This window comes from Siphateles boraxobius, unplaced genomic scaffold, assembly GCF_051911475.1.
Source record: "Siphateles boraxobius isolate OS27281-9 unplaced genomic scaffold, OSU_SipBor_1 46, whole genome shotgun sequence".
In the NCBI taxonomy this organism is placed as follows: Eukaryota; Metazoa; Chordata; class Actinopteri; order Cypriniformes; family Leuciscidae; genus Siphateles; species Siphateles boraxobius.
Window position 1 is genome coordinate 21,233,835 of NW_027509097.1, and position 12,497 is coordinate 21,246,331.

Genomic DNA, 12,497 nt, shown 5'->3' on the forward strand with positions numbered 1-12,497 from the left:
AGAGACTTGAAACCTGGCCAGGTGGTAGGGCCTCAGTTTGGGGAGAACCTATCAGAGTATGACGCCGATTGGCCCATAGGTGGCGCTGCAGCAACCAAAAGTACTAAATTGCTCATAACTCCTAGACCGTTTGACTTGGAATCAAGCATTTTGCACCACTGTGTTCCTTGGCTCAAGACGGACAAGATGTATATCTCGGATTCTCGATTTGAGCAACAAAAAATTTGTTATGGCCGATTTTGTCCAAATCCTACTTTTGCGAACTAGTCCCTGGTTTTTTGCCTGATCGGAACCAGACCCGTCTAGGACAATTCTCTGGACAATTCTCTGGACTCTCTAGATCAATAATTATCAAAAAAAGTTGAACTTTGCCCTTTGGTTCACTGTAACAGGGTCGTTTAGAAAAGGGGGCGTGTCAAAATACACTCAAAAGCCTATAAATCATAAATAAAAACTCAGAACTTCACAAAAACTGATGAGCACATGTGCCATGACATGGTGAAGAAGCATGCAGAGTTTCATGGAGATCGGACCATAGGTGGCGCTATAACTGTCAAAAAGGTCGCCTATTATTAGGTGTTCAAGCACGAAGTGCTGAAAACCTATTGTAATTGCTATTTGAAAAAAAAAAAAAAACTAAAACGCATCGTGCAGCCCAAACCGTAAGGCCTAGAGACTTGAAACCTGGCCAGGTGGTAGGGCCTCAGTTTGGGGAGAACCTATCAGAGTATGACCCCGATTGGCCCATAGGTGGCGCTGCAGCAACCAAAAGTACTAAATTGCTCATAACTCCTAGACCGTTTGACTTGGAATCAAGCATTTTGCACCACTGTGTTCCTTGGCTCAAGACGGACAAGATGTATATCTCGGATTCTCGATTTGAGCAACAAAAAATTTGTTATGGCCGATTTTGTCCAAATCCTACTTTTGCGAACTAGTCCCTGGTTTTTTGCCTGATCGGAACCAGACCCGTCTAGGACAATTCTCTGGACAATTCTCTGGACTCTCTAGATCAATAATTATCAAAAAAAGTTGAACTTTGCCCTTTGGTTCACTGTAACAGGGTCGTTTAGAAAAGGGGGCGTGTCAAAATACACTCAAAAGCCTATAAATCATAAATAAAAACTCAGAACTTCACAAAAACTAATGAGCACATGTGCCATGACATGGTGAAGAAGCATGCAGAGTTTCATGGAGATCGGACCATAGGTGGCGCTATAACTGTCAAAAAGGTCGCCTATTATTAGGTGTTCAAGCACGAAGTGCTGAAAACCTATTGTAATTGCTATTTGAAAAAAAAAAAAAAACTAAAACGCATCGTGCAGCCCAAACCGTAAGGCCTAGAGACTTGAAACCTGGCCAGGTGGTAGGGCCTCAGTTTGGGGAGAACCTATCAGAGTATGACCCCGATTGGCCCATAGGTGGCGCTGCAGCAACCAAAAGTACTAAATTGCTCATAACTCCTAGACCGTTTGACTTGGAATCAAGCATTTTGCACCACTGTGTTCCTTGGCTCAGACGGACAAGATGTATATCTCGGATTCTCGATTTGAGCAACAAAAAATTTGTTATGGCCGATTTTGTCCAAATCCTACTTTTGCGAACTAGTCCCTGGTTTTTTGCCTGATCGGAACCAGACCCGTCAAGGACAATTCTCTGGACAATTCTCTGGACTCTCTAGATCAATAATTATCAAAAAAAGTTGAACTTTGCCCTTTGGTTCACTGTAACAGGGTCGTTTAGAAAAGGGGGCGTGTCAAAATACACTCAAAAGCCTATAAATCATAAATAAAAACTCAGAACTTCACAAAAACTGATGAGCACATGTGCCATGACATGGTGAAGAAGCATGCAGAGTTTCATGGAGATCGGACCATAGGTGGCGCTATAACTGTCAAAAAGGTCGCCTATTATTAGGTGTTCAAGCACGAAGTGCTGAAAACCTATTGTAATTGCTATTTGAAAAAAAAAAAAAAACTAAAACGCATCGTGCAGCCCAAACCGTAAGGCCTAGAGACTTGAAACCTGGCCAGGTGGTAGGGCCTCAGTTTGGGGAGAACCTATCAGAGTATGACCCCGATTGGCCCATAGGTGGCGCTGCAGCAACCAAAAGTACTAAATTGCTCATAACTCCTAGACCGTTTGACTTGGAATCAAGCATTTTGCACCACTGTGTTCCTTGGCTCAGACGGACAAGATGTATATCTCGGATTCTCGATTTGAGCAACAAAAAATTTGTTATGGCCGATTTTGTCCAAATCCTACTTTTGCGAACTAGTCCCTGGTTTTTTGCCTGATCGGAACCAGACCCGTCAAGGACAATTCTCTGGACAATTCTCTGGACTCTCTAGATCAATAATTATCAAAAAAAGTTGAACTTTGCCCTTTGGTTCACTGTAACAGGGTCGTTTAGAAAAGGGGGCGTGTCAAAATACACTCAAAAGCCTATAAATCATAAATAAAAACTCAGAACTTCACAAAAACTGATGAGCACATGTGCCATGACATGGTGAAGAAGCATGCAGAGTTTCATGGAGATCGGACCATAGGTGGCGCTATAACTGTCAAAAAGGTCGCCTATTATTAGGTGTTCAAGCACGAAGTGCTGAAAACCTATTGTAATTGCTATTTGAAAAAAAAAAAAAAACTAAAACGCATCGTGCAGCCCAAACCGTAAGGCCTAGAGACTTGAAACCTGGCCAGGTGGTAGGGCCTCAGTTTGGGGAGAACCTATCAGAGTATGACCCCGATTGGCCCATAGGTGGCGCTGCAGCAACCAAAAGTACTAAATTGCTCATAACTCCTAGACCGTTTGACTTGGAATCAAGCATTTTGCACCACTGTGTTCCTTGGCTCAAGACGGACAAGATGTATATCTCGGATTCTCGATTTGAGCAACAAAAAATTTGTTATGGCCGATTTTGTCCAAATCCTACTTTTGCGAACTAGTCCCTGGTTTTTTGCCTGATCGGAACCAGACCCGTCTAGGACAATTCTCTGGACAATTCTCTGGACTCTCTAGATCAATAATTATCAAAAAAAGTTGAACTTTGCCCTTTGGTTCACTGTAACAGGGTCGTTTAGAAAAGGGGGCGTGTCAAAATACACTCAAAAGCCTATAAATCATAAATAAAAACTCAGAACTTCACAAAAACTGATGAGCACATGTGCCATGACATGGTGAAGAAGCATGCAGAGTTTCATGGAGATCGGACCATAGGTGGCGCTATAACTGTCAAAAAGGTCGCCTATTATTAGGTGTTCAAGCACGAAGTGCTGAAAACCTATTGTAATTGCTATTTGAAAAAAAAAAAAAAACTAAAACGCATCGTGCAGCCCAAACCGTAAGGCCTAGAGACTTGAAACCTGGCCAGGTGGTAGGGCCTCAGTTTGGGGAGAACCTATCAGAGTATGACCCCGATTGGCCCATAGGTGGCGCTGCAGCAACCAAAAGTACTAAATTGCTCATAACTCCTAGACCGTTTGACTTGGAATCAAGCATTTTGCACCACTGTGTTCCTTGGCTCAGACGGACAAGATGTATATCTCGGATTCTCGATTTGAGCAACAAAAAATTTGTTATGGCCGATTTTGTCCAAATCCTACTTTTGCGAACTAGTCCCTGGTTTTTTGCCTGATCGGAACCAGACCCGTCAAGGACAATTCTCTGGACAATTCTCTGGACTCTCTAGATCAATAATTATCAAAAAAAGTTGAACTTTGCCCTTTGGTTCACTGTAACAGGGTCGTTTAGAAAAGGGGGCGTGTCAAAATACACTCAAAAGCCTATAAATCATAAATAAAAACTCAGAACTTCACAAAAACTGATGAGCACATGTGTCATGACATGGTGAAGAAGCATGCAGAGTTTCATGGAGATCGGACCAAAGGTGGCGCTATAACTGTCAAAAAGGTCGCCTATTATTAGGTGTTCAAGCACGAAGTGCTGAAAACCTATTGTAATTGCTATTTGAAAAAAAAAAAAAAAACTAAAACGCATCGTGCAGCCCAAACCGTAAGGCCTAGAGACTTGAAACCTGGCCAGGTGGTAGGGCCTCAGTTTGGGGAGAACCTATCAGAGTATGACCCCGATTGGCCCATAGGTGGCGCTGCAGCAACCAAAAGTACTAAATTGCTCATAACTCCTAGACCGTTTGACTTGGAATCAAGCATTTTGCACCACTGTGTTCCTTGGCTCAAGACGGACAAGATGTATATCTCGGATTCTCGATTTGAGCAACAAAAAATTTGTTATGGCCGATTTTGTCCAAATCCTACTTTTGCGAACTAGTCCCTGGTTTTTTGCCTGATCGGAACCAGACCCGTCTAGGACAATTCTCTGGACAATTCTCTGGACTCTCTAGATCAATAATTATCAAAAAAAGTTGAACTTTGCCCTTTGGTTCACTGTAACAGGGTCGTTTAGAAAAGGGGGCGTGTCAAAATACACTCAAAAGCCTATAAATCATAAATAAAAACTCAGAACTTCACAAAAACTGATGAGCACATGTGCCATGACATGGTGAAGAAGCATGCAGAGTTTCATGGAGATCGGACCATAGGTGGCGCTATAACTGTCAAAAAGGTCGCCTATTATTAGGTGTTCAAGCACGAAGTGCTGAAAACCTATTGTAATTGCTATTTGAAAAAAAAAAAAAAACTAAAACGCATCGTGCAGCCCAAACCGTAAGGCCTAGAGACTTGAAACCTGGCCAGGTGGTAGGGCCTCAGTTTGGGGAGAACCTATCAGAGTATGACCCCGATTGGCCCATAGGTGGCGCTGCAGCAACCAAAAGTACTAAATTGCTCATAACTCCTAGACCGTTTGACTTGGAATCAAGCATTTTGCACCACTGTGTTCCTTGGCTCAGACGGACAAGATGTATATCTCGGATTCTCGATTTGAGCAACAAAAAATTTGTTATGGCCGATTTTGTCCAAATCCTACTTTTGCGAACTAGTCCCTGGTTTTTTGCCTGATCGGAACCAGACCCGTCTAGGACAATTCTCTGGACAATTCTCTGGACTCTCTAGATCAATAATTATCAAAAAAAGTTGAACTTTGCCCTTTGGTTCACTGTAACAGGGTCGTTTAGAAAAGGGGGCGTGTCAAAATACACTCAAAAGCCTATAAATCATAAATAAAAACTCAGAACTTCACAAAAACTGATGAGCACATGTGCCATGACATGGTGAAGAAGCATGCAGAGTTTCATGGAGATCGGACCATAGGTGGCGCTATAACTGTCAAAAAGGTCGCCTATTATTAGGTGTTCAAGCACGAAGTGCTGAAAACCTATTGTAATTGCTATTTGAAAAAAAAAAAAATACTAAAACGCATCGTGCAGCCCAAACCGTAAGGCCTAGAGACTTGAAACCTGGCCAGGTGGTAGGGCCTCAGTTTGGGGAGAACCTATCAGAGTATGACCCCGATTGGCCCATAGGTGGCGCTGCAGCAACCAAAAGTACTAAATTGCTCATAACTCCTAGACCGTTTGACTTGGAATCAAGCATTTTGCACCACTGTGTTCCTTGGCTCAGACGGACAAGATGTATATCTCGGATTCTCGATTTGAGCAACAAAAAATTTGTTATGGCCGATTTTGTCCAAATCCTACTTTTGCGAACTAGTCCCTGGTTTTTTGCCTGATCGGAACCAGACCCGTCAAGGACAATTCTCTGGACAATTCTCTGGACTCTCTAGATCAATAATTATCAAAAAAAGTTGAACTTTGCCCTTTGGTTCACTGTAACAGGGTCGTTTAGAAAAGGGGGCGTGTCAAAATACACTCAAAAGCCTATAAATCATAAATAAAAACTCAGAACTTCACAAAAACTGATGAGCACATGTGTCATGACATGGTGAAGAAGCATGCAGAGTTTCATGGAGATCGGACCATAGGTGGCGCTATAACTGTCAAAAAGGTCGCCTATTATTAGGTGTTCAAGCACGAAGTGCTGAAAACCTATTGTAATTGCTATTTGAAAAAAAAAAAAAAAACTAAAACGCATCGTGCAGCCCAAACCGTAAGGCCTAGAGACTTGAAACCTGGCCAGGTGGTAGGGCCTCAGTTTGGGGAGAACCTATCAGAGTATGACCCCGATTGGCCCATAGGTGGCGCTGCAGCAACCAAAAGTACTAAATTGCTCATAACTCCTAGACCGTTTGACTTGGAATCAAGCATTTTGCACCACTGTGTTCCTTGGCTCAAGACGGACAAGATGTATATCTCGGATTCTCGATTTGAGCAACAAAAAATTTGTTATGGCCGATTTTGTCCAAATCCTACTTTTGCGAACTAGTCCCTGGTTTTTTGCCTGATCGGAACCAGACCCGTCTAGGACAATTCTCTGGACAATTCTCTGGACTCTCTAGATCAATAATTATCAAAAAAAGTTGAACTTTGCCCTTTGGTTCACTGTAACAGGGTCGTTTAGAAAAGGGGGCGTGTCAAAATACACTCAAAAGCCTATAAATCATAAATAAAAACTCAGAACTTCACAAAAACTGATGAGCACATGTGCCATGACATGGTGAAGAAGCATGCAGAGTTTCATGGAGATCGGACCATAGGTGGCGCTATAACTGTCAAAAAGGTCGCCTATTATTAGGTGTTCAAGCACGAAGTGCTGAAAACCTATTGTAATTGCTATTTGAAAAAAAAAAAAAAACTAAAACGCATCGTGCAGCCCAAACCGTAAGGCCTAGAGACTTGAAACCTGGCCAGGTGGTAGGGCCTCAGTTTGGGGAGAACCTATCAGAGTATGACCCCGATTGGCCCATAGGTGGCGCTGCAGCAACCAAAAGTACTAAATTGCTCATAACTCCTAGACCGTTTGACTTGGAATCAAGCATTTTGCACCACTGTGTTCCTTGGCTCAGACGGACAAGATGTATATCTCGGATTCTCGATTTGAGCAACAAAAAATTTGTTATGGCCGATTTTGTCCAAATCCTACTTTTGCGAACTAGTCCCTGGTTTTTTGCCTGATCGGAACCAGACCCGTCAAGGACAATTCTCTGGACAATTCTCTGGACTCTCTAGATCAATAATTATCAAAAAAAGTTGAACTTTGCCCTTTGGTTCACTGTAACAGGGTCGTTTAGAAAAGGGGGCGTGTCAAAATACACTCAAAAGCCTATAAATCATAAATAAAAACTCAGAACTTCACAAAAACTGATGAGCACATGTGTCATGACATGGTGAAGAAGCATGCAGAGTTTCATGGAGATCGGACCATAGGTGGCGCTATAACTGTCAAAAAGGTCGCCTATTATTAGGTGTTCAAGCACGAAGTGCTGAAAACCTATTGTAATTGCTATTTGAAAAAAAAAAAAAAAACTAAAACGCATCGTGCAGCCCAAACCGTAAGGCCTAGAGACTTGAAACCTGGCCAGGTGGTAGGGCCTCAGTTTGGGGAGAACCTATCAGAGTATGACCCCGATTGGCCCATAGGTGGCGCTGCAGCAACCAAAAGTACTAAATTGCTCATAACTCCTAGACCGTTTGACTTGGAATCAAGCATTTTGCACCACTGTGTTCCTTGGCTCAAGACGGACAAGATGTATATCTCGGATTCTCGATTTGAGCAACAAAAAATTTGTTATGGCCGATTTTGTCCAAATCCTACTTTTGCGAACTAGTCCCTGGTTTTTTGCCTGATCGGAACCAGACCCGTCTAGGACAATTCTCTGGACAATTCTCTGGACTCTCTAGATCAATAATTATCAAAAAAAGTTGAACTTTGCCCTTTGGTTCACTGTAACAGGGTCGTTTAGAAAAGGGGGCGTGTCAAAATACACTCAAAAGCCTATAAATCATAAATAAAAACTCAGAACTTCACAAAAACTGATGAGCACATGTGCCATGACATGGTGAAGAAGCATGCAGAGTTTCATGGAGATCGGACCATAGGTGGCGCTATAACTGTCAAAAAGGTCGCCTATTATTAGGTGTTCAAGCACGAAGTGCTGAAAACCTATTGTAATTGCTATTTGAAAAAAAAAAAAAAACTAAAACGCATCGTGCAGCCCAAACCGTAAGGCCTAGAGACTTGAAACCTGGCCAGGTGGTAGGGCCTCAGTTTGGGGAGAACCTATCAGAGTATGACCCCGATTGGCCCATAGGTGGCGCTGCAGCAACCAAAAGTACTAAATTGCTCATAACTCCTAGACCGTTTGACTTGGAATCAAGCATTTTGCACCACTGTGTTCCTTGGCTCAGACGGACAAGATGTATATCTCGGATTCTCGATTTGAGCAACAAAAAATTTGTTATGGCCGATTTTGTCCAAATCCTACTTTTGCGAACTAGTCCCTGGTTTTTTGCCTGATCGGAACCAGACCCGTCAAGGACAATTCTCTGGACAATTCTCTGGACTCTCTAGATCAATAATTATCAAAAAAAGTTGAACTTTGCCCTTTGGTTCACTGTAACAGGGTCGTTTAGAAAAGGGGGCGTGTCAAAATACACTCAAAAGCCTATAAATCATAAATAAAAACTCAGAACTTCACAAAAACTGATGAGCACATGTGTCATGACATGGTGAAGAAGCATGCAGAGTTTCATGGAGATCGGACCATAGGTGGCGCTATAACTGTCAAAAAGGTCGCCTATTATTAGGTGTTCAAGCACGAAGTGCTGAAAACCTATTGTAATTGCTATTTGAAAAAAAAAAAAAAAACTAAAACGCATCGTGCAGCCCAAACCGTAAGGCCTAGAGACTTGAAACCTGGCCAGGTGGTAGGGCCTCAGTTTGGGGAGAACCTATCAGAGTATGACCCCGATTGGCCCATAGGTGGCGCTGCAGCAACCAAAAGTACTAAATTGCTCATAACTCCTAGACCGTTTGACTTGGAATCAAGCATTTTGCACCACTGTGTTCCTTGGCTCAAGACGGACAAGATGTATATCTCGGATTCTCGATTTGAGCAACAAAAAATTTGTTATGGCCGATTTTGTCCAAATCCTACTTTTGCGAACTAGTCCCTGGTTTTTTGCCTGATCGGAACCAGACCCGTCTAGGACAATTCTCTGGACAATTCTCTGGACTCTCTAGATCAATAATTATCAAAAAAAGTTGAACTTTGCCCTTTGGTTCACTGTAACAGGGTCGTTTAGAAAAGGGGGCGTGTCAAAATACACTCAAAAGCCTATAAATCATAAATAAAAACTCAGAACTTCACAAAAACTGATGAGCACATGTGCCATGACATGGTGAAGAAGCATGCAGAGTTTCATGGAGATCGGACCATAGGTGGCGCTATAACTGTCAAAAAGGTCGCCTATTATTAGGTGTTCAAGCACGAAGTGCTGAAAACCTATTGTAATTGCTATTTGAAAAAAAAAAAAAAACTAAAACGCATCGTGCAGCCCAAACCGTAAGGCCTAGAGACTTGAAACCTGGCCAGGTGGTAGGGCCTCAGTTTGGGGAGAACCTATCAGAGTATGACCCCGATTGGCCCATAGGTGGCGCTGCAGCAACCAAAAGTACTAAATTGCTCATAACTCCTAGACCGTTTGACTTGGAATCAAGCATTTTGCACCACTGTGTTCCTTGGCTCAGACGGACAAGATGTATATCTCGGATTCTCGATTTGAGCAACAAAAAATTTGTTATGGCCGATTTTGTCCAAATCCTACTTTTGCGAACTAGTCCCTGGTTTTTTGCCTGATCGGAACCAGACCCGTCAAGGACAATTCTCTGGACAATTCTCTGGACTCTCTAGATCAATAATTATCAAAAAAAGTTGAACTTTGCCCTTTGGTTCACTGTAACAGGGTCGTTTAGAAAAGGGGGCGTGTCAAAATACACTCAAAAGCCTATAAATCATAAATAAAAACTCAGAACTTCACAAAAACTGATGAGCACATGTGCCATGACATGGTGAAGAAGCATGCAGAGTTTCATGGAGATCGGACCATAGGTGGCGCTATAACTGTCAAAAAGGTCGCCTATTATTAGGTGTTCAAGCACGAAGTGCTGAAAACCTATTGTAATTGCTATTTGAAAAAAAAAAAAAAACTAAAACGCATCGTGCAGCCCAAACCGTAAGGCCTAGAGACTTGAAACCTGGCCAGGTGGTAGGGCCTCAGTTTGGGGAGAACCTATCAGAGTATGACCCCGATTGGCCCATAGGTGGCGCTGCAGCAACCAAAAGTACTAAATTGCTCATAACTCCTAGACCGTTTGACTTGGAATCAAGCATTTTGCACCACTGTGTTCCTTGGCTCAGACGGACAAGATGTATATCTCGGATTCTCGATTTGAGCAACAAAAAATTTGTTATGGCCGATTTTGTCCAAATCCTACTTTTGCGAACTAGTCCCTGGTTTTTTGCCTGATCGGAACCAGACCCGTCAAGGACAATTCTCTGGACAATTCTCTGGACTCTCTAGATCAATAATTATCAAAAAAAGTTGAACTTTGCCCTTTGGTTCACTGTAACAGGGTCGTTTAGAAAAGGGGGCGTGTCAAAATACACTCAAAAGCCTATAAATCATAAATAAAAACTCAGAACTTCACAAAAACTGATGAGCACATGTGCCATGACATGGTGAAGAAGCATGCAGAGTTTCATGGAGATCGGACCATAGGTGGCGCTATAACTGTCAAAAAGGTCGCCTATTATTAGGTGTTCAAGCACGAAGTGCTGAAAACCTATTGTAATTGCTATTTGAAAAAAAAAAAAAAACTAAAACGCATCGTGCAGCCCAAACCGTAAGGCCTAGAGACTTGAAACCTGGCCAGGTGGTAGGGCCTCAGTTTGGGGAGAACCTATCAGAGTATGACCCCGATTGGCCCATAGGTGGCGCTGCAGCAACCAAAAGTACTAAATTGCTCATAACTCCTAGACCGTTTGACTTGGAATCAAGCATTTTGCACCACTGTGTTCCTTGGCTCAGACGGACAAGATGTATATCTCGGATTCTCGATTTGAGCAACAAAAAATTTGTTATGGCCGATTTTGTCCAAATCCTACTTTTGCGAACTAGTCCCTGGTTTTTTGCCTGATCGGAACCAGACCCGTCAAGGACAATTCTCTGGACAATTCTCTGGACTCTCTAGATCAATAATTATCAAAAAAAGTTGAACTTTGCCCTTTGGTTCACTGTAACAGGGTCGTTTAGAAAAGGGGGCGTGTCAAAATACACTCAAAAGCCTATAAATCATAAATAAAAACTCAGAACTTCACAAAAACTGATGAGCACATGTGCCATGACATGGTGAAGAAGCATGCAGAGTTTCATGGAGATCGGACCATAGGTGGCGCTATAACTGTCAAAAAGGTCGCCTATTATTAGGTGTTCAAGCACGAAGTGCTGAAAACCTATTGTAATTGCTATTTGAAAAAAAAAAAAAAACTAAAACGCATCGTGCAGCCCAAACCGTAAGGCCTAGAGACTTGAAACCTGGCCAGGTGGTAGGGCCTCAGTTTGGGGAGAACCTATCAGAGTATGACCCCGATTGGCCCATAGGTGGCGCTGCAGCAACCAAAAGTACTAAATTGCTCATAACTCCTAGACCGTTTGACTTGGAATCAAGCATTTTGCACCACTGTGTTCCTTGGCTCAAGACGGACAAGATGTATATCTCGGATTCTCGATTTGAGCAACAAAAAATTTGTTATGGCCGATTTTGTCCAAATCCTACTTTTGCGAACTAGTCCCTGGTTTTTTGCCTGATCGGAACCAGACCCGTCAAGGACAATTCTCTGGACAATTCTCTGGACTCTCTAGATCAATAATTATCAAAAAAAGTTGAACTTTGCCCTTTGGTTCACTGTAACAGGGTCGTTTAGAAAAGGGGGCGTGTCAAAATACACTCAAAAGCCTATAAATCATAAATAAAAACTCAGAACTTCACAAAAACTGATGAGCACATGTGCCATGACATGGTGAAGAAGCATGCAGAGTTTCATGGAGATCGGACCATAGGTGGCGCTATAACTGTCAAAAAGGTCGCCTATTATTAGGTGTTCAAGCACGAAGTGCTGAAAACCTATTGTAATTGCTATTTGAAAAAAAAAAAAAAACTAAAACGCATCGTGCAGCCCAAACCGTAAGGCCTAGAGACTTGAAACCTGGCCAGGTGGTAGGGCCTCAGTTTGGGGAGAACCTATCAGAGTATGACCCCGATTGGCCCATAGGTGGCGCTGCAGCAACCAAAAGTACTAAATTGCTCATAACTCCTAGACCGTTTGACTTGGAATCAAGCATTTTGCACCACTGTGTTCCTTGGCTCAGACGGACAAGATGTATATCTCGGATTCTCGATTTGAGCAACAAAAAATTTGTTATGGCCGATTTTGTCCAAATCCTACTTTTGCGAACTAGTCCCTGGTTTTTTGCCTGATCGGAACCAGACCCGTCAAGGACAATTCTCTGGACAATTCTCTGGACTCTCTAGATCAATAATTATCAAAAAAAGTTGAACTTTGCCCTTTGGTTCACTGTAACAGGGTCGTTTAGAAAAGGGGGCGTGTCAAAATACAC